The sequence below is a fragment of the Peromyscus californicus genome, unplaced genomic scaffold, assembly GCF_007827085.1.
Source record: "Peromyscus californicus insignis strain IS unplaced genomic scaffold, ASM782708v3 Scaffold_19__1_contigs__length_69161282, whole genome shotgun sequence".
NCBI lineage: Eukaryota > Metazoa > Chordata > Mammalia > Rodentia > Cricetidae > Peromyscus > Peromyscus californicus.
In genome coordinates this window covers 49,529,112-49,552,012 of record NW_026294491.1, presented here as the reverse complement: position 1 = coordinate 49,552,012, position 22,901 = coordinate 49,529,112, and the positions used below count along the sequence as shown (strand labels likewise).

General features: G+C 40.5%; 1 protein-coding gene across 11 annotated transcripts in view; it reads right to left on the bottom strand.

Moving 5' to 3' along the window:
* The window catches only part of Col19a1 (collagen type XIX alpha 1 chain), a 339,939-nt gene that overhangs the window by 120,396 nt on the left and 196,642 nt on the right, over positions 1 to 22,901 (bottom strand). The window lies entirely within an intron of this gene.

The window sequence follows — 22,901 nt, the reverse complement described above, 5'->3', positions numbered from 1 at the left end:
ACTAGGCAGCAATATAGCAGACAGTAAAATTGTTTTTAAAGACAATTAAAAAAAAACAGTTGCAAGTCCACACGGCTCTTGAACATTACTGAACTCTAAAGCTGTAGGTCAGTTCTGCACGATCACGGTGGGAAATACACTGCCTGATGCTGTGGGATGGTCTGTATGTCAAATGTGTTGTTGATTGGTCAATAAAGAAATCACTGATTGGTCAGTGGCCAGGCAGGAAGTATAGGCGGGACAAGGAGGAGAATAAAGCTGGGAAGTGGAAGGCTGAGTCAGAGGGACACTGTCAGCCGCCATGATGAGAAACAGCATGTGAAGATGCCGGTAAGCCACGAGCCATGTGGCAAGGTATAGATTAATGGAAATGGATTAATTTAAGCTGTAAGAACAGTTAGCAAGAAGCCTGCCACGGCCATACAGTTTGTAACCAATATAAGTCTCTGTGTTTACTTGGTTGGGTCTGATGGCTGTGGGACTGGCAGGTGAGAGAGATTTGTCCTGACTGTGGGTCAGGCAGGAAAACTCTAGCTACAGCCTGAGATGAGCAGGTTCTAATCACTGTTGACCTTTCCCACACAAACGATCTTGACACTCCAGCCAAGTCAGGACAGTATGGGAAAGAAGACTTCAGATCAGTGTTCTGTCTCATGACTCTGCAGTTTCAGTTCAAATAGAAAGTGCAATTTAGATGAAATAATAGATGTTTTTCTGAGGTTGGAGAGAGAATTCAATGGTTAAAAGCCCTGACTGCTCTTCCAGAAGACCCAGGTCTAGTTTTTAGCACCCCTATGAACGCTTACAACCAGGGGATCTGTCACCCTCTGCTGGCCTCCATGAGTACTGCAGGTACAGGGTACACTTAACATCCTTGTAAGCAAACACTCAAACACATAAAATAAAAATAAATAAAATCTCAAGAAAAAAAAAAAGACTTTCCAAAAGAGAGTCTGAATTCTAATTTTTTTTTTTTTTTTGGTTTTTCGAGACAGGGTTTCTCTGTGTGGTTTTGCGCCTTTCCTGGATCTCGCGCTGTAGACCAGGCTGGCCTCGAACTCACAGAGATCCGCCTGCCTCTGCCTCCCGAGTGCTGGGATTAAAGGCGTGCGCCACCACCGCCCGGCTGAATTCTAATTTTATAGGAGGGACACATGCCATGGAGCCCGAGCAGTGGTCAGAATATATCTTCTGGAGTCAGGTCTTCTCTCCACCTTTCCATACAGCTTCCAGGGTACCCGCTGAGTCCTCTCTCTCTGTCCTTAGTTATTTGTTTAAAAGAAAATCACTTTCTTAATCTTTTCCCCTTAAAAGAAAGAAAAGTGGTTTATGTTTTGGTGTTATATGTTCTGAATGAGGACTGTTTCTGAGCTTAGGTTTCCTAAGCACCACTATTCCATTCCATTGATGTTACTAAGAGTGTGGTTGCCTCACTGATATGGTACTTATACACATCATGGCTCAAGGAAAACAATACTGAAAGAATAAAAGCATTGGGTCAACCTTTTCAATGCTTTTGATGTGCTTGAGAATTGCAACCATAAGTACAGAAAGGCCCATTTCATTGACAAATCTGTTCAGGCTTGAAGTTGGGTAGGAAGTCTAAACAGCACCTGGATCCGTAGGTTAAGCTTTGAGAGGTAAGTAAACACCATGTTGTGGCTGGGGAGATAAATGTTCCCACTGCGATGGGATATAAGTCAAGGGCAAACTGTTAAGGACTTCATGTAATAACCACTTCGTTCAAGAACTCACAGTAGCTGTGGCTACCTGCGCAAGACCTGCATAAGATTGAGCTGTCTTCTGTTAGGAATAGGAGAGGATCTCAGGAGGTCCTAGCCCTAGAGGGGAAGCTGAATGGCTGGTAGGGGTCGGGGTGGGCTTCTTCAGTGATGCGGCCAATGGTAAGTTGCCCTTGCTCCCACACCCATGCTTATCTAACCATGTTTATGAAAACAACCCTAATTAAACCCAGTGAGTCCTTTTCTTCTTTCTTTTCTCCTTTTTATGAAATGAAAACAGGAGGAGGATTGGTTGGGGAAAATGAGTTCAGAGGGAGGTGAAGAGAAAGCATAATGATGGGAAACATGATTGAAATACATTATATACATGTATGAACAAAACCCACCCTTTCCATCAATACTTCTAAATTCACATCCACAGAACAGAAAAAAAAAATGTTAAATCATAAAAGCCATAGTGATGTTTTCATATGCTGCCTATTTAAGTGATGGAAACTTTGGCTTTCTTTGGGGGACTGTAAGATTGGAATGAGTATGTAATTGTATATCCTGTGTATTCAGTACAGATTAGACATACATCTTCTAGTCTCGAAGTACATATTTTCTGAAAATCAATATATTTGATTTTCAGAAGTGCAAGTCCATTGCCTTTGAGAAGGAAGCGAGAATAAAGCGTTTACTCAGAAGTAGAAGCAGTGTAATTTACTAATTTGTAAGAGTACTAGAAATGAAATCAAAGACCTCTAAGCAGATGATCCATTCCTTCTGCAAGCGTGCGTTGGGTTGAGTTAAATTCAAACTGGCGGGTTCAAGTTTGTTTACAGTCCCCTTTCTTCAAAAGAGAAATGAGTATCTGCTTGGACTGGAGGTAGGGAAAAGGAGGCCGTTGATCACTTTTTATCACAGAGTTTATGTTAAGACAAACCAAGTGTCAGATACTGTGACACAACATTGATGTGCTACTCTGAGGAACAAGAAGCTTTCCCGGTTCTGGTGGTGAGGGCAAGCATCCAGACTCTCTCGTTTCTCCACTGATTTACATGATGTGTTACATTAGCCTTGTCAGAGCCCCGCAGAGCCCCGCTGAGCCCACTGAGTGCAGGGAGGGCCGATTCGCTCGTACATCCTTCCAAAGAGTGGACAAGCAAGCAAGATATTTGCAAGGGTTGTAAACATAAAGGAACATATTTGTGAGGGTAACTTGAGCCAGCACGTATTTTCAGCTTAAGGCCTGAGTGTCTAGTAACTGCCAGAAGCATATCTGAACAATTTTAAGTGTGTGTTTTACAGCAACCTTCAGCCCCCTTATTCTCGCTTTATTACGCACAGCATAGGGAATAGGCAAGGCAAGACCTTGGAATTTCAGGTCTGGGCCTCATTGCCCTGCAGAGGGCACTCTGGTACAAGGCGGACAGAACCGTGAGGGGAGCTTCAGAGTATGAGAGGAATATTGGGGCCAGAATTTCTGTGGAAGTAATCGTTCACGTTCACGTTCAGACATTGTCTTTCTTCCCTCCCAGAAGCTCGGGGATGCTCTCTCATGTTCGGGGATGCTCTCTCATGTTCCCCTCTGTAAGGCCACAGCAGCACCCACACGAGTGGCATCATCTCCTGTACTTCCACAAAGTCTCTGTGCATTCTACCTCAGAGCTAAGAGATTTTCTTCTGTCTCTGTATGTCTGTCTGTCTGTCTCTCTCTCCTGCTAATTTTACTGTTTGGGGGACAATACAAGGATCACTTTATTGCTAATAATTTAGCCAGCACAACAGGCACAAGCCAGATCTCTCCATTTTAGGAAAATGTCAGGATTTTCCTCACAAGGCTCTGCAGCCCTGACTAGGGACACGTGGGTCTTGGGGGTGGGAGCTGTAGATGGGAGTGTTGGGGAGAAGTCTGCCATGCTGGTGGGGGAATGTTTATTACAGGTCTGCCTCCAGGCTTGTCTCCTCTTGTTTCTCTCCTTTTATCTTAGGGCTTGTTATAGACCCACTGCAAAGGAAGGCAGACTGTGGGAGCTTGGGTATTTGCAAGGAGGGAAATCCTACAGATATCTCAGACAACTGCAGATCTAGGAAAGACCGCCCTCCTCGTTAGGGTGGCTGCTGTCAGGGGGTTGTTTATTTAGAAGCAACTTTGATATATCTCATTTCACAAACCTCCCAACACAGAGAGATCTAGCATTCCTGCCTTATTATGATCACGCTAATCTAATACATTCCTGAAAACCAAGGTGGAAAGCATAAAATCGTAGATTTACTCCCGCTGGTTACCCTGGAAACCTCAGAGAGGTTTTCTGTTTGGCAACAGTAGAAAGATTTTGAATTACAATTTAGATTTTTGCCTAATGATCTAAGCCCAGTGTTTGCTCAAACCGGGAACACCAGTTAACATGGATGGTCTCCGCCCTATGCTGGAGTTTCCATAGTGGAGGGTCTCGTATCTGGGAATTGGCATCTCCAGTAAGTCCTATAGAGCCCCACAAGTCTCATAAATGTAGCCCCAACAAAGTAATGCAATTGGTCGGCTGATTGTGCGAAACTGAAAATGATCCTTGTCAAATTCGGAAGCAGCTAGGCTGCGTTAACTGTGTCTTTTCTCATAGAAACATTTTGTGTATGTGTGAAAGTTTCATTTCTATACAGCGGTGTTTATATGTGGCCACAAGTTTGCTGAAGATTCCAAAAGAGATTACTTAAAAACAAGACAAGACAAAACAACAACAACAAAATAAAACAAAACAGGCAATAACAAGTGTTGGCAAGCATGTGGGGAAATGAACATTCATAGATTGCTGGCAGGACTGCCAGAAGGGGCCATCACTGTATAAAATGTTATGGGGCTCCTCAGAAAGCTGAAAATAGAACTGCATGCGATCTTCTGGGAATAGACCCCAACCCATCCTTCTTGGAGCTGAAAGTGTCCCCAGGACTCACAGGCTGGAAGCACGGACTCTTCACTTGAGCCCACAGATGTCCCCGGGTAACTCAAAGCAGGACCAGACTCTACACTTGACCTGTTGCCTTTGCCAATTCTCATTTGTCTTCCTGTCCAACTATTCATGCAGACAAGTTCATCATTTAAGGAGTGTCTAAACCTAATGCACACACCCCAAATTAACCTAATTACTGTCCTCTCATTTTGAGGTTAAAGGCACTAAGACAGGAGTATGATATTTGCTTGACTCAGAGGAATGTCATGTCTAACAGACCATTGACCACTCGATTTTACAATATCCCGCTCTAGACCATGGAAGCGGCACCAAAAGTCTCCAGTCCTTGTCCTAAGCCTGGGGGAAGAACCTGTGGTCACGGCCCCAGCCACCGTCATCTCACTCTGCCACATATTCTTTTTCAGCTATCTCTCCTTTGCAGCTTACAGCGAGTTCCAGGAACAATGAGCCTTGCAGGCAGGCAATCATCTCCTCCGGTGCCAGGAAACCCAGCTCGGCCAGAACTGAGATGGCAATCAGTCAATCCATGGTTGGCAAGACAGCTTGATTGTGCACGCCCCTAGGTCCCAGCTTTCTTTCTTCTGTTGTCAGGACCACGAAGACAGCATGAGGAAGTCACCAGACTTCTTTCTTCCCAGTGTGTGACCACACTGAAAAATGATTTTCCTGTTTCTACCATCACTTATTTCTTTGGTTGGGACTTCATGGTGCTGGGTAACTGACCTTGGTCTCCTGGGTCCCCCAGAGTCAGGCCTCTGTTCTAGGACTCTGGTAACACAAAGTTCATTGCAATAATATTCTCAACAGCTATGAGATGGAATCAATCATTTCCCTCCATGGAGAGATGGCTAAACCAAATGTGGGGCACACACACACAGTGGGTTGTTAGTCTAACAGGATGGACATTTTATCATACGGCAACAGCCCAGAGGGAACTTGATCACATGACTCAGTGAAACAAACTAGTCAAATCATGACAAATACTTCACGACACCTCTCCTACTGTTAGTTAAATATTCAAGTTCATAGAGACAGAAAATAGAATGGTTGCTGAGAGGGCGAGAGGAATTGCTTAACAGGGAATTTGAGTTTTAGGAGGTGAAAAAGTTCTGTAGATCTGTTTTGCAACAATGTGAGTTAAGTATATACTTAAAAATGGGAAGGATGGGCCGGGCAGTGGTGGTGCACGCCTTTAATCCCCGCACTCGGGAGGCAGAGGCAGGCGGATCTCTGTGAGTTCGAGGCCAGCCTGGGCTACCAAGTGAGTCCCAGGAAAGGCGCAAAGCTACACAGAGAAACCCTGTCTCGAAAAACCAAAAAAAAAAAAAAAAAATGGGAAGGATGGTGGATTTTATGGTACACGCTATAATCTCTGGATGTGGTAGCAACAATACCTGCCAGTTCCTCCCCTTCTCTATCCTTTTACAGTTTTATCCAATTTTCTAGTTTGTCATATGACACTGTTGGTAATATCAAAAGGTAAGTTACTAAAGAATGCAAGAGAAATCCTTTGCAAAAGTACTATCATGGGCTGGCAAGATGGCTCCGTGGGTAAAGCATCTGGACATAAGCTTGATGACCTGAGTTTGACAATAGCAATCCACATAAAGATGGAAGGGAAGCACTGACTTCACACAGATGTCCCCTGATATTTACATGTGCTGTAGCATGTACATGCTAGCCTCACGCCTGCATCATACAAATATACAACAACAATAAATAATATATCTTTAAAAATGCACAATCAACTCTGAGCTATACATACAGATTTATAAAAGCTAATCTAACAGTCAAATGCCCATAAGAAGTCTAAATAAAATGAATAAGTTATGGAATAGTATATAACATTTTAAAATGAATGAAATTGAATGATATAAAGCGATATACATCCTTAGAGCATAACGTTGGGGCTGGAGACATGGCTTACTGGTCAGGGATGGGGACTGTTCTTACAGAGGACCGGAGTTTGGTTCCTAGCACCCATGGCAGGAGGCTTACAACCATCCATAACTTCAGGGGATCCAATGCCCCTTTCTGGCCTCCATGGGCACCTGCACTTACGTGCACACCCCCCCCCCCCCCCCCCCCGTCCCCTCATGCTCCAGTTAAAAAGTAAAATAAATCTACAAATTTACAAACATAGTGTTAATCAGTTTATATGAATGACCAAGCAGGGAGAACCTATCTATACAGCTAGAAATTACAAGGAGTTACCCATGTGAAGGAGGGTGGTTTATGGGAGGGGGCACAAGGGAGATTTCCACTTCATGAACTGTGTGCTGGTTACACTGAGTGTGTTCATTTGGTGAAAAAAGTACCAAGCCACACCATAGTGAGACCTATCTTTTTTAATGCACGTTTCTATAAACCTTAAAAATGAAACCAAGAGCCAGACAGAAGTGGCACATGCCTAGGACTCAGGAGGCAGAGCCAGACAGATCTCTGTGAGTTCGAGGCCAGCCTGGTCTACAGAGCAAGATCCAGGACAGGCACCAAAACTACACAGAGAAACCCTGTCTTGAAAAAACAAAACAAAACAAAAAAAAAAAAATGAAACCGAGATATTCTCACACTGGAATAAACTTATTTATAGAATCTAATAACAATCCATCTGTATGTGCCATGTTCAAGGCAAAAGATATTAGTGGCAGAAGGCGACAATTTTCAGCAAGCTCTCAAGCAGGCTGGGCTGTTCAAATGAACGGCCTTTGCAAACGGGCAACAGAGAACTATAACCCGATCCTTCCAGGATAGCTTGCAGTAAGAGCGCACGTGCGTCTTAAATTAGACCCTTGATTTATAAACACTTCGCCCTCCAGCAGCATTACGGAGAGAAGAATGCAAATCATGGGCTCTCGGTCCTTATATAACAGGTGGGTTTTTTGATGTTGGTGGCGGTAAGGGTTATGAGGACAAAGAAGGAGTTACAGCATAATTAGACTCAAATCAAGGGTGATAGAGAGGCCCCCCCAAACCCACCAGCGGAAATATGTGTCCAACTGTGTCTGCCGCCGAATTACTGGTCACAAATGCAGGTGGCTCCTTTCAAATCTTTCCCTGTCTTATTTCTGTATTTCTCACACTCTTAAGCAGGGGCTCAGCCTGAACAGGTATCAGGGAAATGTCAAGGGAGAGCAGACAGCACTTTGACTGACTGGCACACACAACTGTGAAGGAGGTGTTAATTACACAGGAAAACATTAGTGTCTATCTGGGAAGTCTGAACTTCTTTTTTTACATTGTGAACGGAAATAAGATTTATGACTGATGTCGTAAAGAGTTACCACGTTTCAAAATCAACGATAGGTGCAAAAATGAGACACGCATATTCTCATGTGAGGAATGTGTAATATCCCAAGTGCATTTTCTATCTCAGCAGATATTTAAAAATACATCTGTGACAGCAGCGACTCTAGTCATAAAGGTCTTGTTACCTCAGGGATCAGACAAGTGGCTCTTGTAAGGACAGCAGAGAGGATGTAATTCAGTATGAACAAGAGATCTGAAATAAGTCTAGAACTGTCGAAAGGTGAATCCATATGCTGCCTCCTCCACTTGGAACGCGGGCGATCTTAAATTCTTCAGATCATTCCACAATTTCCCAACCCGCCTTTCCCCTCCCTTCTCTCTCTCTCTTTGACCATTCTTCTGGTGTGTGTGTGTGTGTGTGTGTGTGTGTGTGTGTGTGTGTGTGTGTGTTCCTGCACACCAGCCATGGTACACATAGGGAAATCAGAGGACAACTTCCCCAGGCACTGAACTTGGATCTTTGGGCCTGATGGCAAATGGCTTTATCTGCTGAGTCATCGCTGACTCATTCTTTGCTTTAAATGGACTTCACTAGTAACTGATGATGTTTTTCAAAACAAACTACAAGTTGTCCTGACATTATTGCCTAAACCCTCTGGGCTACACTGAATAAATAATGACCTGAATCAATAATAATACTTTACCAAAACAGGATTAATGTTCCCTCAGAGTGGAGATTCTGATCACTTGCAATTCAGCTATTCTGCTTCTGTAATTCTTTCTTTGTTACTATGACTTATTTTTATTTTACGCATGATGTTTGTAGAGTGTGGCTGGATGATATCTTGAGCATGCTGTGATGTGTGTTAATATCCTGGTGCCACAGGGGTTGAGTGGAAGTCGCAAGTGCCACGACATGGTTAAATGTGCCTGCCTTCCTGTTTCACATGTTCCTAGACTGGGGAGTGGTGGGGGGAGGCGGAGGGGGGGTGTTCAGCTTTACACGTCATCTCAGGGACTGAGAATGGGGCCACCAGCTTCTCTCATCTCCCAAACCTTATCATGCCTCACAAGGGTGGTATTTTTATCTTTCATGGGTAGCAAGCGTATAGCTTCAGATTTAGAGCAGATAAAATCAGCATGTAGAGGGACACATGATGCAGATAAATGATAGTGTCTTGCTTACTAGAAGTGCTAGCGTGAAAACAATATGGTGACATTTCCCCCATAAAAATGTCAGACAGGTCGCAGTCTAAGTCAAGAGGCACAAGAACAAGCCCTGAATTACTGGCCAGCATCAGCACCAAGAAACTGCCAACAACACTTACACTGTGATTTCCATCATGGTATGGGTAAGACACGCTTTCAGAGTTTCCGAGTTACACACTTTAGAAGACATATCTTTAAGAGTTGGAATTTTAGGGCCCGTGAAATGGTGTGGAGCATAAGGGTGCCTGGCACCAACCCTGATGACCCAAGTTTAATCCTGGGGGACACACATGGTAGAAGGAGAAAACTGACTCCAGCAAGTTGTCCTCTGACTGCAGTGTGTGTATACACACATACACATGATAAAATAAAAATGAGGGGAAAAGGAAAAAGCTGTGATTTTAGAACTGCATGTTCATTCTTAAAGGCCAAATTGACTAGCACCAAATACATCCGCAGGAATACATTTCAGTTATTAACACATTTCTGACAAATGAAGTGAACGCCCTAGTTGACCCCAAGACAAAACTGAAGGTCACAGTCTTAAGAAACAAAGCTTTTCATCGTGCAGTTCTTGACTAACTGAATTGAACTTAGTGGGCTGAAGAGCTTTTGGATATTTAAATGCTGCCTTCAGAAACCAATCCCATCGAGATGACACAAATATCTTTTATTTAGGAAAAATTGACCATCAGTGTTTTACACACTGGTGCTGGAGGGAAATATGCCAAGATCTCTGAGACCTGGATCCTGCCCCCTAGGAAGAAGGGGTGGCAGCCACTCAGTGGAGAGCCTTGCTCATTTGGTTACAGGCAGCTCAGTTACTCCAATGTGGGCAAAAAACAAGGAAGTTCCTCCCCAAATGTGCTACCTTGTGGCACTCTCTCCAGCTGTCACTTTGAGGCAGAGGAGTTGCAAAGGATGATAGGAAAGGATGAGCAGGAAACACTGATTATATACCCCGAGTGACAAGATGAGATGTGCAGTCCCCCAGGGGGTGGCTTTGACTAGATGCCTCTGTGCCAGCACCCTTGGGACACATGTGTCACCTGAGGTTTTCTCTTCTGACTCTTACCACCGAACTGTGGATCAAGTATGTCCTGTAGGCATCTCTCAGCCCACTCTCTTTTTTTCTTGCATAATTGATTAAATATCAGGGAAATGTATTGATGGTGTTCAAAACCCAAACACTTGGGTCATACTGTTTTACAGGTACTGAGGATGCTTTTTTTTCTTTATTTGAATGTTATTCTTCATTCCCTTAAACTTAACATATAGTGTCAGTTGAAACTACAAGTTGGTAGAAGTAATTTAGACTCTGTCCTTATCAATCTCCCTCCTCTAGGCTCTCATCAGTTCTAGTTTCCAGAATAAAACTGAGATTTCCTGGAAAGGCTGTTGCTGCTGTAAATCCCCTGGACCACTTCCCAGTTCCTTGGTGTTGTTCTCTGTTCTTGTTCTGTTCTCTTGTGACTCTTGCTCTGTTCCCCTCCAGGGAAGTCTCTTGATCGCAACATCTAGTAAAGCTATATCTAGTAATACATATCCTAAAACTAAGGTACCAAAGTCAGCTTCCTCGATTCCATGAAACATCCATTTTGACTTGTAAGCATCTCATTTGCTTGCCTGCCGCCTCTTCACTGTTTTATAGACATTTTCCTCATGTTGAGCTCATACATACCCAGTCTTTTATTAACCACCCAAGAAACATTTAAGCTTTGGAAGAACCTTGACGCCAGCTCTTCTGAAGCTTATGTTCCACTGTGGATAATGGAAGTAAAAGATAACATAGGACTTTAGCCTTGGTGACTCCAGTAAAAGCCATTAATACATATTCAATTAATAATTCACTTTGATGTGATCCCATTTTATAAATGAGATGAATGTGCGACAAAGCAATTTATCCAAGGTCGTTTGACTAATGAGCAACAGATTTAGGACTCAGATCCAGGCAATCTGGCTGCACCATCACTGATCTTTACTGCTATGTTATATTTATTGCATCTATAATAAACAAACACATATAGGAATGTTGGATAGGGACAAATATTACAAAAAAATAGAACAAGAGAAGGAGGCAGCACGTACACAGGAAGGTGAATTGTTTTAGAGTCATCTGGAAGGCTTCAGAGGAGCTCTGAAACAAGCACGTCTAGGAGCCATGCAAGGTCTGAAGAGGGGACAGTCAGCAGAGGGGACAGATGCAGGGCTTGCTCACAGAACAGTGAGAAACAGCTGACTGGTGAAGAGTGAGCAGTAGAGTGGCTGGATTATGCTGGGCTTTGCAAATTATAGCAAAGGCTGCTAGTTAGGACCCGGAGCTGTACTCCTTGACTGTCATTGGGAGCCAAAGAGTTTTGCCTTTAAAAGGCCATCTAGTCAGAGTGCTCTAAGCACCTGTGTAGGTAGACAGTTGCTTCCATAGTCAACCTGCTAAACTTAACACAGGAGTTCAGTAGACCTGATTTTAGATGATCCAAGTTAGACTGTTTAACAAGACCTCCCTACATTTGTGCAGCCACTGAGGACTTAATTACATGTAAGACACTTTTACTTTATATGAGCATTGTGTGCTAATAATTGTGATAGCGACTATTTGCTATTTACTTAGAAAAGGTATATGAGGGAGAGAGATCAATTTCTCTCTTCACCATGAAATATGGTTTTTAAAATGGAGAAAGTTTTATTATGTAAGTAGAAGTAGTCCTACAAGACTTATACAAGGATATTAATAATTTAATGAACTTGAACTCCAGGGGGAAGAATGTTCTTGAAACATGTCAGGATGAATCTCCAAGGGAAAGGCCTAATTAGCAGGGTCTGAGGCATGTGTCATCACATTGAGAAAACAAGATCTAGTCCCTGTGGACAGAGTGGGAATTTGGATTTCAAAACGTTAACTACTCCAGTTAATACGCATGATTAATGAGCAATATGTCAGTTGGCTGGTCTAACTAAAGCAGAAGGCTTCGTGGAGGAAAAAGGCCACTTAAACTCAGACATGGAGAATATACAAGTGTAGTTTATAATCCCCTTTGCATTATGACTAGCCTATAATTTAAGGAACTTGAGGGAAGCAATGTCATGTACTTCAGAACATAGATCTTTTATGATGACCAAAGATCCCAATGGTGTTGCAAATGAGAAAGCTAAGAAGTTAGTGATAGAAAAAGCCCTCCATATTGGATCATGTCTGGGAAACCAATCACTGGAAAAAAGAGAATTAAGAAAGCTGTGCTGCTATCTTTCCCTTGTAAATTATTATACTGATATTTTGAAAGAGTCACTTCAGTGACACCTGATTTATCTTTTTTGTCTTTTATTTTCTTCATGATTCACTGAGTCCAATTAGAACTGTCCATATGTGCACATCCACTGGAATGTAGGGCCATCCACTGGAACATGGGAAACCTACTTGAGGCCACACTCATGTAGAAAACTGACTTGCAGCCACCCCCTGCCAATAGCTCCACAGCTCTTAGTTGGAGTGCAATCTCATGACCCTTCACTCATCCATGCTGGAATGTTGGCTGACATGATCTTGTGCAGATCTGATGCAGGCAGCCAATAGAGAAGTTGTTGGGGGGAAGGGGTCAATATGATAAAAATGCATTGTCTGCATGTATGAATTTCACAAATATTAGATAAATAATACTCAACATTTTTTTTTAAATTAAAAACTATTCAAAGCAGATTTGTGCACAGCAACCCCAAACTGGAAATAGCACAGATGTTCTCCAGTGTGTGTCTGGATAAACAGATCATGATTTTATTCAGAACATGAACTACCACTCACAAATAAAAACAACTGGTTTTAATATTGAAAAAAGAAACCTGGTTTAAATCCATTCAAAACACACGCAAGTGAAATCTCTTTGATGTCAAAATCTCAAAGAAAAGAAGGAAAATTCAGTGTATGGTTGTCTGTGAAAGTCTCCAAAATTACATGGTTATATTCACATATTCATATGGACTTTGGGGGTTCTTGAAGCAGAATTCTAATTCTTTCAGGATCATCAGTAAAGAAAACAGTAAAAGCTAATGTGAGAAACAAGCAAAACTACATATTTATTTACTACTTCAGTGAGAAATAATCTGGCAATGAGGAACACAAACAAGTAGGGAAAAAAAGAAAGACAATCTTGCATAAATGATAAATATTTGTGCATTCACTAAATGAAGAATATGTGTCAGTTATTGGAGCTTAAAGAGAAATTCACACACAGATCCGGTCCTTGACACATTCATAATCTGGCAGTATAATCTGGAAGTATATTTTTCTTTTTGCTGTATGCTTTTCCTCTCCATACATAAGTTCAGGCTGTTAAAAGACCCCCCCCACACACACACACAAAAAGCCCAGTTGTCCATTATTTTATGCAGCAACATGAATGGCTAGAGTAGCAATGGCCCCACTTCAGCATACTTTAGATATGTGGTCTACTTATTGGCTGTGGTTACATTTTATGTTTTAGTAAAGAATGTCACCAATTTAACAGAAACCAAATGGAAAACAATATGCATCATACTGAGAAGTCGGAGCTCTGGCCATGGACATTCCCTCTTCCTCATTAAGTAAGCAACTCTGACCAAACTGCATGATCTCTGTCTCTGATGTTTCTATGGTAGGAATTAAAATACCCACATAGAGACCGTGGCCTGAATATATGAGTACACTAGAAATATCTTCTTTAACAGAAATATACAACTTTGTGAAGGCATCTCCATAGGCTTTTCACTGTTATTAGACTGTTAATCTCTTTATGACAGGGGGTGGCGTCAGTTGAGTGGTACTCTATATAAATGTCTACCAATTTCCAGAGGATTAAGTCTGCAAGGGGCTACAGAAGTTAACCGTTTCCTTTACTTGTAGGCATGGTGAATCAGCCACTTCCCTAGAATACACCTTAGAGAAATGAATCCTAAATACTTCATTTGTAACTTAGATTACTGTTATTGCTGTATGTTTTGGTGCTGGGGATTAAACTCAGGATCTATACGTACTAAGTACCCACTCTTCTACTGAGTTATACTCCTACCCCATAAAACATAATGTTACTTAGGCAAGCCTATTAGCCTAAGAGAAAACAAAGCCTATAGAATGCACTGTCTGACACTGATATAAACAAATTATGGAAAAGACAAATAATAGAAATGTCTTTAAATTGACAAGGCATGTGGTCAACAGCTCTTGGTTCTCTTTTCCTCTCAGTGTGGATAAGAAGGATGGCTGCCAGATTAGGAGTGTATAGTGTCTTACAGACAGAGGTGGCATCTTTAGTTTTAGCCTCACTATTTAAATAAAATGGGCATTCTAGAATCATAAAGTGACAAACAGCGGCCTTTAACCAGTAGCAGTTGGATTCTTCAGTGACCTGCAGGGCTGGGTTCAGCATGGTCGCATGGACTCTCCAACCTCTGCCTTCTTCTCATCCCAGTCTGGCCACCGTGGCCTTGTGAAACTCCTTAGAATTCATGCCTCAAAACTTTACATCTCCTTCTTCTGCCTGCATGGATTTCCCCAGGTCTTAGAGGCTGCTCCCTCACCTCTGCAAGATCTTTGGCCAAAAGTCATCGTTGCAGGGACACTCTCTCTGATGCCTCCTTCCCAAAACTCACTGTCTCATTCTCCTGCTTTATTACACTTTGTCTCATATCATCATACATACAAAACTTGCTGTCTCATATCGTCATACATACAAAACTTGCTTTGTGACTATCTGCATTAGAACGGGTGCTATGAAGGACAGAGGCTTTTGTATATTGCAGAAGTTGGGAACATTTATTGCAGGGGAAAAGACAGTACATAATGTAGGCTTAGAGGGTCACACATTTTTACATAATTACTCATTTCTACTCTCGAGCAACCAGAGAAGCTGCAAGAACAAAAGAGCATAATGTGTTCTAATAAAACTTTATTTATAAAAAGCCAATGGCAACAGAGTTAAAGACCCTCATTTTGTTTGTTGCTCTAGCCGAAATGCATGAGAACATAATTGGTGTTCATTATATGTTTGTTTTTGCTTTTGGACTGAGATAATAAGGAAAATGGAATTACATATAACTTTCTGTAATGATGAGCTTATACTAATGAGGAAAGCTGTGATTGCATCCATTACTATTCTTTAGACAAGCATCAATATCAAAGTGGTGAGATTAATTACACCTTGAAAGTTCTTTAGGATGTGGTGATGTTTATGTTGTTATTTTGGTTAATGCTATAGTAAATACAAGCCTTTGTAGATTTTTTGAAATTATTTTGCAAAGAAAAATTTGAAAGCAGATCTTATCCAAAGTGAGCAGCATAATAAATGATAAATTTTAGAATTAACAACTAGAGATAATTTCAGAGTATTTTCTTCAAATCTCCTTTAAAAATAAACAAAACACCACAGATTAATGGGAAATCCCTTTTGCTATGACAGTTTCAATATGAAGCTGATGCTGGCCTTGAACTCACAATCACCCTGTCTCTGCTGGGATTGCAGTCATGTCCACCATGCCTGGTTGGAACACCTTATCAAATCACCTGTAGTTATTTCCCTCACCTCTGCGTATGGGTAACTACTTTCACAAGTTTTGCGGTATTCTTCTGTCCCATGGTACTCTTCTGGATTATGTAAATATGTCATATTAATACATACTATGTATTACACTGTAACATTCATCCTTGTGTTCATGTTTCAATATTTTAAAATATTGCCAATGCTCACTTCCATTGTTAGTAGGTGAAATTTCCAAATGGAATTATCCCTAAGTAAAGGAATACAGAAGTGATTAGGTCCTTATCATATTATGAGCTAAAGTTTAAAGTAGCTTTTGAATTTGTCCATATTGGGATATACTGAGAAGTTCAAACCTTTCATCCAATCAAAAGAACTAACAAGTTAAGAGATAGGAGACGTTAGCAACATTCTATTATTATCTGCTAGAAAACCTTATCCTGTAATGTCAATTTTGTGTTAAGTGGTCCAACAGAATACCTCGCTTTCAATATTTTAATTTATCCAGCTGCTTTTGAAAACTGAGTATCATATGGCATTTCTCTCTAACAGCAAAAATAATGGCAAACATTTTAAAACTACATCTAAATGCAAACTGGGCAAGCTGAAACTAAATGTAGGCTGACTGCTGAAAAGTCTCCCTGTCTAGGAGCTTTGAGACAGAGTATACAGTTCTAAGAGGTCTGAGATATGGTGACCTTACTAATGCTTCCTGACATATCTCATAACATCAAGGCATAGGAAGAAGAATGAGGAGTCTGTATGAAGCATTTGTAGTCCATAAAACATTCCCCAAAGTTCCATGTCATTCTGTGTTATAAATAGCTTAGTCCTGGTGTGCTGCTGGTCTCACGAGTGTCTGTCTATTGACAAAAGGAAAACTTAAAACTACTCTGTAACAGCTTTAAAAGTACAGATAGTTTTCTGGGGAAACTGATGATGGTAAATGTTTATTTAGCACCTCAGTAAGTGGACAAGCTACCCCAGAGCACCTGTGAGTTCCCATATGGTGGTGCTAATTGGCTTTAATGAGCCAGGAGCCAGGGGCACCAGGTACCACAGATAGAGCTACTGGGCTTAAGGGGAAATGTCTTCTTCATTTAGCTGTGGTCCTACCCTGAGGGCCACAGTCGGCTGGGTTTCACCTCCCAACTATCTGGAGTTTAGTCTCACTTCTTCAGAGAGTAACCTGGGCAAGTGTGCTAGGCAACAGATCCAGAAATATCTCTGAGATTCTAGATGAGCTGCTAAACTTCCCTGGGATTTAGTGCTAGCTGATTTCACTGTGCAAATCAGTAGTTAATGTAGTAATTCTGATGTAATAGCTAGCAATTATAAGCACCAATATTAGCTACTATATGTGTGTGTATGTATGTGTGTGTGTTTTCCCAATCACAGCTCTAGGCTTAATATTATTAGTATGGTTCTGGCTTTGTAATAACTGTAAAACTGAGACTCAGACAGGACAGGAAATGTTACCTCTGCCTGGAGGCCGCACTTACCCCAGGTCTGCATGCCTCGAGAATTCATGCCTTTGAGATTTACATTGGGGGAAATTGTACACAAGTTAATGTTTTATTAATAAAAAATTCAAGGAACCAAATTCCTATAGAAAGCACTAATTAATGAAGTAATGAAGTGAATGCTTTCTGCTGGCAAGGTTTGAGGGCTGGGGAGGGGGCTCCAAAAAAGTCTATAGTAAGGAAAACTTCTTTCCCCACCAACCACTATTCAGCACCCAAGGTCTAGGTAAAGGGTGATAAAAAGTGTCAAAGGTTGCAAGTGTATACATGCACACGCACACATGTGTTTCAATGGCACAACGTACATATATTTAGCATGCATGAGGTCATATGTTTATTCCACAGTACTAAAATTAGGGAACGATGGATGGCTAGAGGAAGGAAGGGAAGGAAGGGAGGGAAGGAAGGGAGGGAAGAAAGGGAGGGAAAAGGAGGTGGTTCTGAAGGGTCAACGGGAGAATGATCAAGGCGCTCTCCAAAGTGGGCTAGGCGCAGGTAAGTGAGTAAAGAATTTTGTATAAATACCATGTGTGGTTTTTTACAACTCTTCTCTGTGTTGTTACACTTAAAAAATATCCTGCTATTTTCTATATCTTTAATGGTGTCCATACCATGAGCTAATTTGTGATTTATTCATGTATTAAAACACACTCCTTGGAAAACCTAGCTATTGTGAGAACAGAATTGGTCAGGAGCTATTGGCTGGAAGCCAACTCTATTCTTGCTCTGTGGACCCAAACACAATATTGTAACCTCTTTAAATTTCAGTGTTTTCATCTGAAAAATGGAAATAATAACCCTCAACACACAGGAGTGTTTTGCTAAGGGATAACATCCCTTGTGGGGATAATCTAGGAAAATGCAGAATTACATGTTATGAATGCTTTTTTTATTGTTGTAATGTTGCATGTGTTATCAGCACCAATGAAGTGCTCTGAAAATGTTCAGTTTTATGATTTAGTTAGATCTATGTATCCCAAACTCAGGTTTGTCCATCCTCCTTTAAAAACAACCTGTCAGCATAAATCTAAACTCTGTTAAATGAGCTAATTACACCCCCCCCCCCCAAACCTTCTGTAAGTTCCTGCCCGCCTGTATTTAGCCATCACACACCCAGCCTCTCTACTGAGCTTTAAGGTGTTTTAGTTCTGGGAGGTCATCTCTTGAAGCTCTTTGTGTAAGACAAACCTTCAGACTTACAAAAAGAAGTCAGACTGTCCACATTTCACCTCTTCCGGATCATTCTATGTTCTACCTCACAGGGGAAAACACCCCAAAGAGCAAAAGAGCTAATAGTTATTTCTTCTTAAAATATCTTTTCAGAGACTCCATTTAAAAGGCACTTTTTAACCAATATATTGGCTGTTTTGCCCTGCATATATACTCCAGGGGGATTATTCCAAGTCACCCAGAATAATTGAGAACAGATAACAAAACAGGTTAGCCTCATCTTAAAGAGATGGCTGTTGGCATCCCAAGTCCAGTTAACACACAGGACACAGTTGATAGTTCACTGCACATCTTACTCATTAATTCTGAGAGATGACCTGACTATGTGGACATTTCTCCTAATTATTACAAAATTAAATTATTTTTAAAAGGCTAGTAGTATTTAAACAGAAGAAATAAAACTAAATACATACCCCCACCTAATTTCTGATAAAGACATTAAGGATATCTATTGGAGAAAAGCCAGAATCTTTTCTCAAGTGGTGTTGGGAAATCAACACAACCACATGTAGAAGAGCGAAGCTAGAAGCTAGAGCTTATTTCTCACCTGTATAAAAAAAAATCAGAGTTCTTTATGTAAGACCCGAAACTCTGGAACTGTTAGAGGACAAAAATAAGCAAAATTCGTGAAGATATAGGCAAAGTTAAGATTTTTCTGGAATGGACTTCAGTAGCTTAGGAAATAAAACTAAGACTTGACAAATGAATTTTCATGAAGTTAAAAACCACACCTCTGAACATTGAAGGAGATTTAATTGAGTGAAAAGACAGCTTACTGAACGGGAGGAATCCTTGTTAACTACATGTCTGACAGAGGACAACTATCTAGAGTACATAAAGACCTGGAAAACTAATTACAAAAAAACTCAAGCAACTCAATCAGGAAACAAGCTAACGGAATGACTAGTTTTCAAAAGGTGATGTACACACAGCCGAGAAACAGGAAAGAATGTTCAACATCCTTAGTCATTAGGAAAATGCAAATAAAATCTGCGTTGAGATACCATCTCCTCTCAGACAGAATAGTTTCATAAAACATAAATAAATAACAACAAATGCTGGCTCTATGAAAAAGGAACCCTTATACATGGCTGGTGAGAATGTGAATTGGTGCAGCTCCTATGGAAACCAGTTTGGACATTCCTCTAAAACCAAACCAAAACAAAACAAAACAAAACACAAAACAAAAAAAACAAAAACAAAAAAAACAAACATGCCCCTATCATAGGACCAATTTCTGGAAACATAACTTCCACAGAGATATTGTAAACCCATGTTTATTGCATCACTACTTACAACAGCAAGGATGAAGTCAGCCTAGGTGTCTTTAAACAGATGGGTGAATACAGAGCATGTTGTATATACACACAGTGAAATTTTATGTAGCTACAAAGAACAATAAAACTAAATTATTCATAGACATAGGTACACAAGCAGAGATCATCATATTAGAAAATATATTAGAGTCAGAAAGGCAAAGGTATTGTTTCCTCTCATTTGTGGATCTTAAATTTAATATAAATTCGTAAAATCACACATGCATGGGAGCATGCATACACACACATCTTGGAAGGAGAAGGGGGCTCTTGAGAGGATGAATGGGATAGCAGAAGAGATGGAGAAGGGGTGATATAAGAAGGTGAATATGCTCAAAGATCATGATATACTTGAAGGAAAATGTCTACACAAAGTCCATCAATATGTACACTCTTTGAACAAACAAAAACTGTACATAAAATTTTTAACATTAAAAATGAGCTTGCTTTATGATTTCTATCATTTCCAGACCAAGTTGAGTTGATGGTACTTCTTATCCAATGAGCTTCATAGCTGTGTTTTCACACCATGAAGAGGTGTATAAATGAGCTGAGTATTGTTAGTTGAAGGGATGGGAAAAGAAAAATTCAAACTAATTTTCACAAGCTCAAAGTATTCTTTATAACTCAATTGTTTGTAAAACTAGAAATGTGATGATACATTTTAAAATTTATCTTCCGGTTTTTCATTAGTAGTAGCTTTAGGAATCTACCTATTGTGATAGAATACTTCATTAAATTTTATCCCAATGAAGTAAATGAATTTGGCTACCTGGAATGTTTATAATATGAACCTTCCTTTGATGAAAAATGTAAAATTCAAGCAACTGATCAGATTTTAAGTATATTTGGAAAAAAAAAACTTTTCCCTGATATAAAACACCAACACTAACATACTTCTTTCATAATTGTTTTCCTGTACTGAGAGTCACATTACATTATTTCTTTTTTTTCTTTTCTTTTCTTTCTTTCTTTTTTTTTTGGTTTTTTTTTTTTTTTTTTTTTTTTTTTTTTTTTTGGTTTTTCGAGACAGGGTTTCTCTGTGTAGCTTTGCGCCTTTCCTGGAACTCGCTTTTTGGAGACCAGGCTGGCCTCGAACTCACAAAGATCCGCCTGCCTCTGCCTCCCGAGTGCTGGGATTAAAGGCGTGCGCCACCACCGCCCGGCTTTTTTTGGTTTTTTGAGACAGGGTTTCTCTGTGTAGCTTTGGTGCCTGTCCTGGATCTCACTCTGTAGACCAGACTGGCCTCAGACTCACAGAGATCCACCTGGCTCTGCCTCTCAAGTGCTGGGATTAAAGATGTGTGCCACCACCACCTGGCTATCACATTACATTATTTCTTTACATGGAAATATAGATACTAACATAGAAAATATGAATCAAGAGATCAAATTTGTATTTCTAGGATGTTTATATTTAATTTTGAAAAGGTGAGAATAAACTTTTTAAGGTTTTACTATTTATGTGTACATATGTGTCTGTGTGTGTGCGTGTGCATGTGCGTGTGCATGTGTGTGTGTCTGTGTGTAGGACAGAGAGAGTGTGGGGTCACCTGAAGCTGGAGTTACATGTAATTGTTAGGACCTGAACTTGGGGACAACTTCAGAAGTTTACCCATCCCCATAGCTGCACCATCAGACCAAAGTCCTGTACAAGAATTAAGCTCCAAATTATATTTTTTGACAAGGTCATCCATCGTAGTTCTCTGCAATGCAGTCAGAGTTGTGGGAAAGATGCTGAGGATGAAAGTTCTTTAACACAACCATCCCCTGCAATCACCACGAATTGCCACCTGGATGTTAGCTGTATGTTAGTCAAGATGCAGGGAACGCGGTTCCGGAGTTCTCTTTGTTTCCCAAGTTGATATTCACTAGTTTCTGTGTATGTCAAGCCACAGGATTTTTCTATTCATGTCATGGTTCCAAGCAAACATCTTTGATGCCTTTGTTCACAATTGCCTCAGCAATTGTATATGTCTTTTGTAGTTGCAGCAATTTAAGAAATTACTGAGAAAATACTAATGTTTGTAGTTGAAATAGTGTACATTTGCTTTAATTGGCTTTTTAAAACCAGTATTTGTTCTTCCAGAAATCTTTTTTGGCTTTGAATTTATATTTAAGTTTTATGCATACATGTTGCTAATATTTTTATGATTCCACTGCCTCATTACCCAGCACACAACTGCAGACAGCATGCTGTGATTTAATGTTTCTACACGAATTAACAGACTCAGTATATGTTTAATCACACTGCCTAGTAAAACCATACTTAACTGTTTTGGTCTACATTTTCTCAGACTGTTTTGCAAGGCTCTCATTTAGCTTATTTCTATTATAATGCAATATAAAGAAATTTAGTGAAAATTGTTTTGCCCTAAGGTAGAATTAAAATACATTTTCATTCTCTAACATGAACGCAAAATCTGTAATGAAATATAGATTAATATTTCAAATATGTAAATAAATTAAGATATAAATCATAAAAAAACCTGTAAAAACAAATGAGCACATGTTGCTCATGCTATCTTAATGTCTCACTTTAATAAAAGTCACAAGTGTGTGGACCTGCTGTTTACAACTCAGAGGAAGCCAACGGAGGCTGTAACTCTCCATGAGTTCAGTGCTACTCCTTGATGGATTGTTCTACTGGGAGAGTCCAGTGATCATAGACTGAGATTAAACAGTTGTAGTTAATCGTTATTAAAGTTTCTAAACAAGCACGTTCAATTTCTGCACACATCTCAGTTTGTTTATGGTTTCCTGAGCACCACAAAACAACCACTTCTTTTGCACTACAAGGATGGTTTACCAGCTCCTGTCACTTGAGAGTGGGTCAACCTCTCAACTCTTCTGGTTCCCTTTAACTAGCTAGACAACAGCCCAGGCTTTAAGAGAAAGCAAATATACAACTAACTTGAAGGAAATGCAGATAACTAGAGTGTACTTCCCTCTGTCCTCATCCTCTTTCCTCTTTGGTTGCCTGTTGTGGTTGCATATGAAGTGTCCTCCAAGGATGGATACATTGCTTGTTTCCTGTCTAGATGATGGTCCTATTTTAGGGAGCTAGAGGACATAAGTTCCAGAGGGTATACCTGTGAAGGTCATACCTAGTACCACTTCTCTTCTCTTTCTTTCTGCTTCTTGTCTGTGATGTCTGGGACAGGTGGTCCTTCTACAC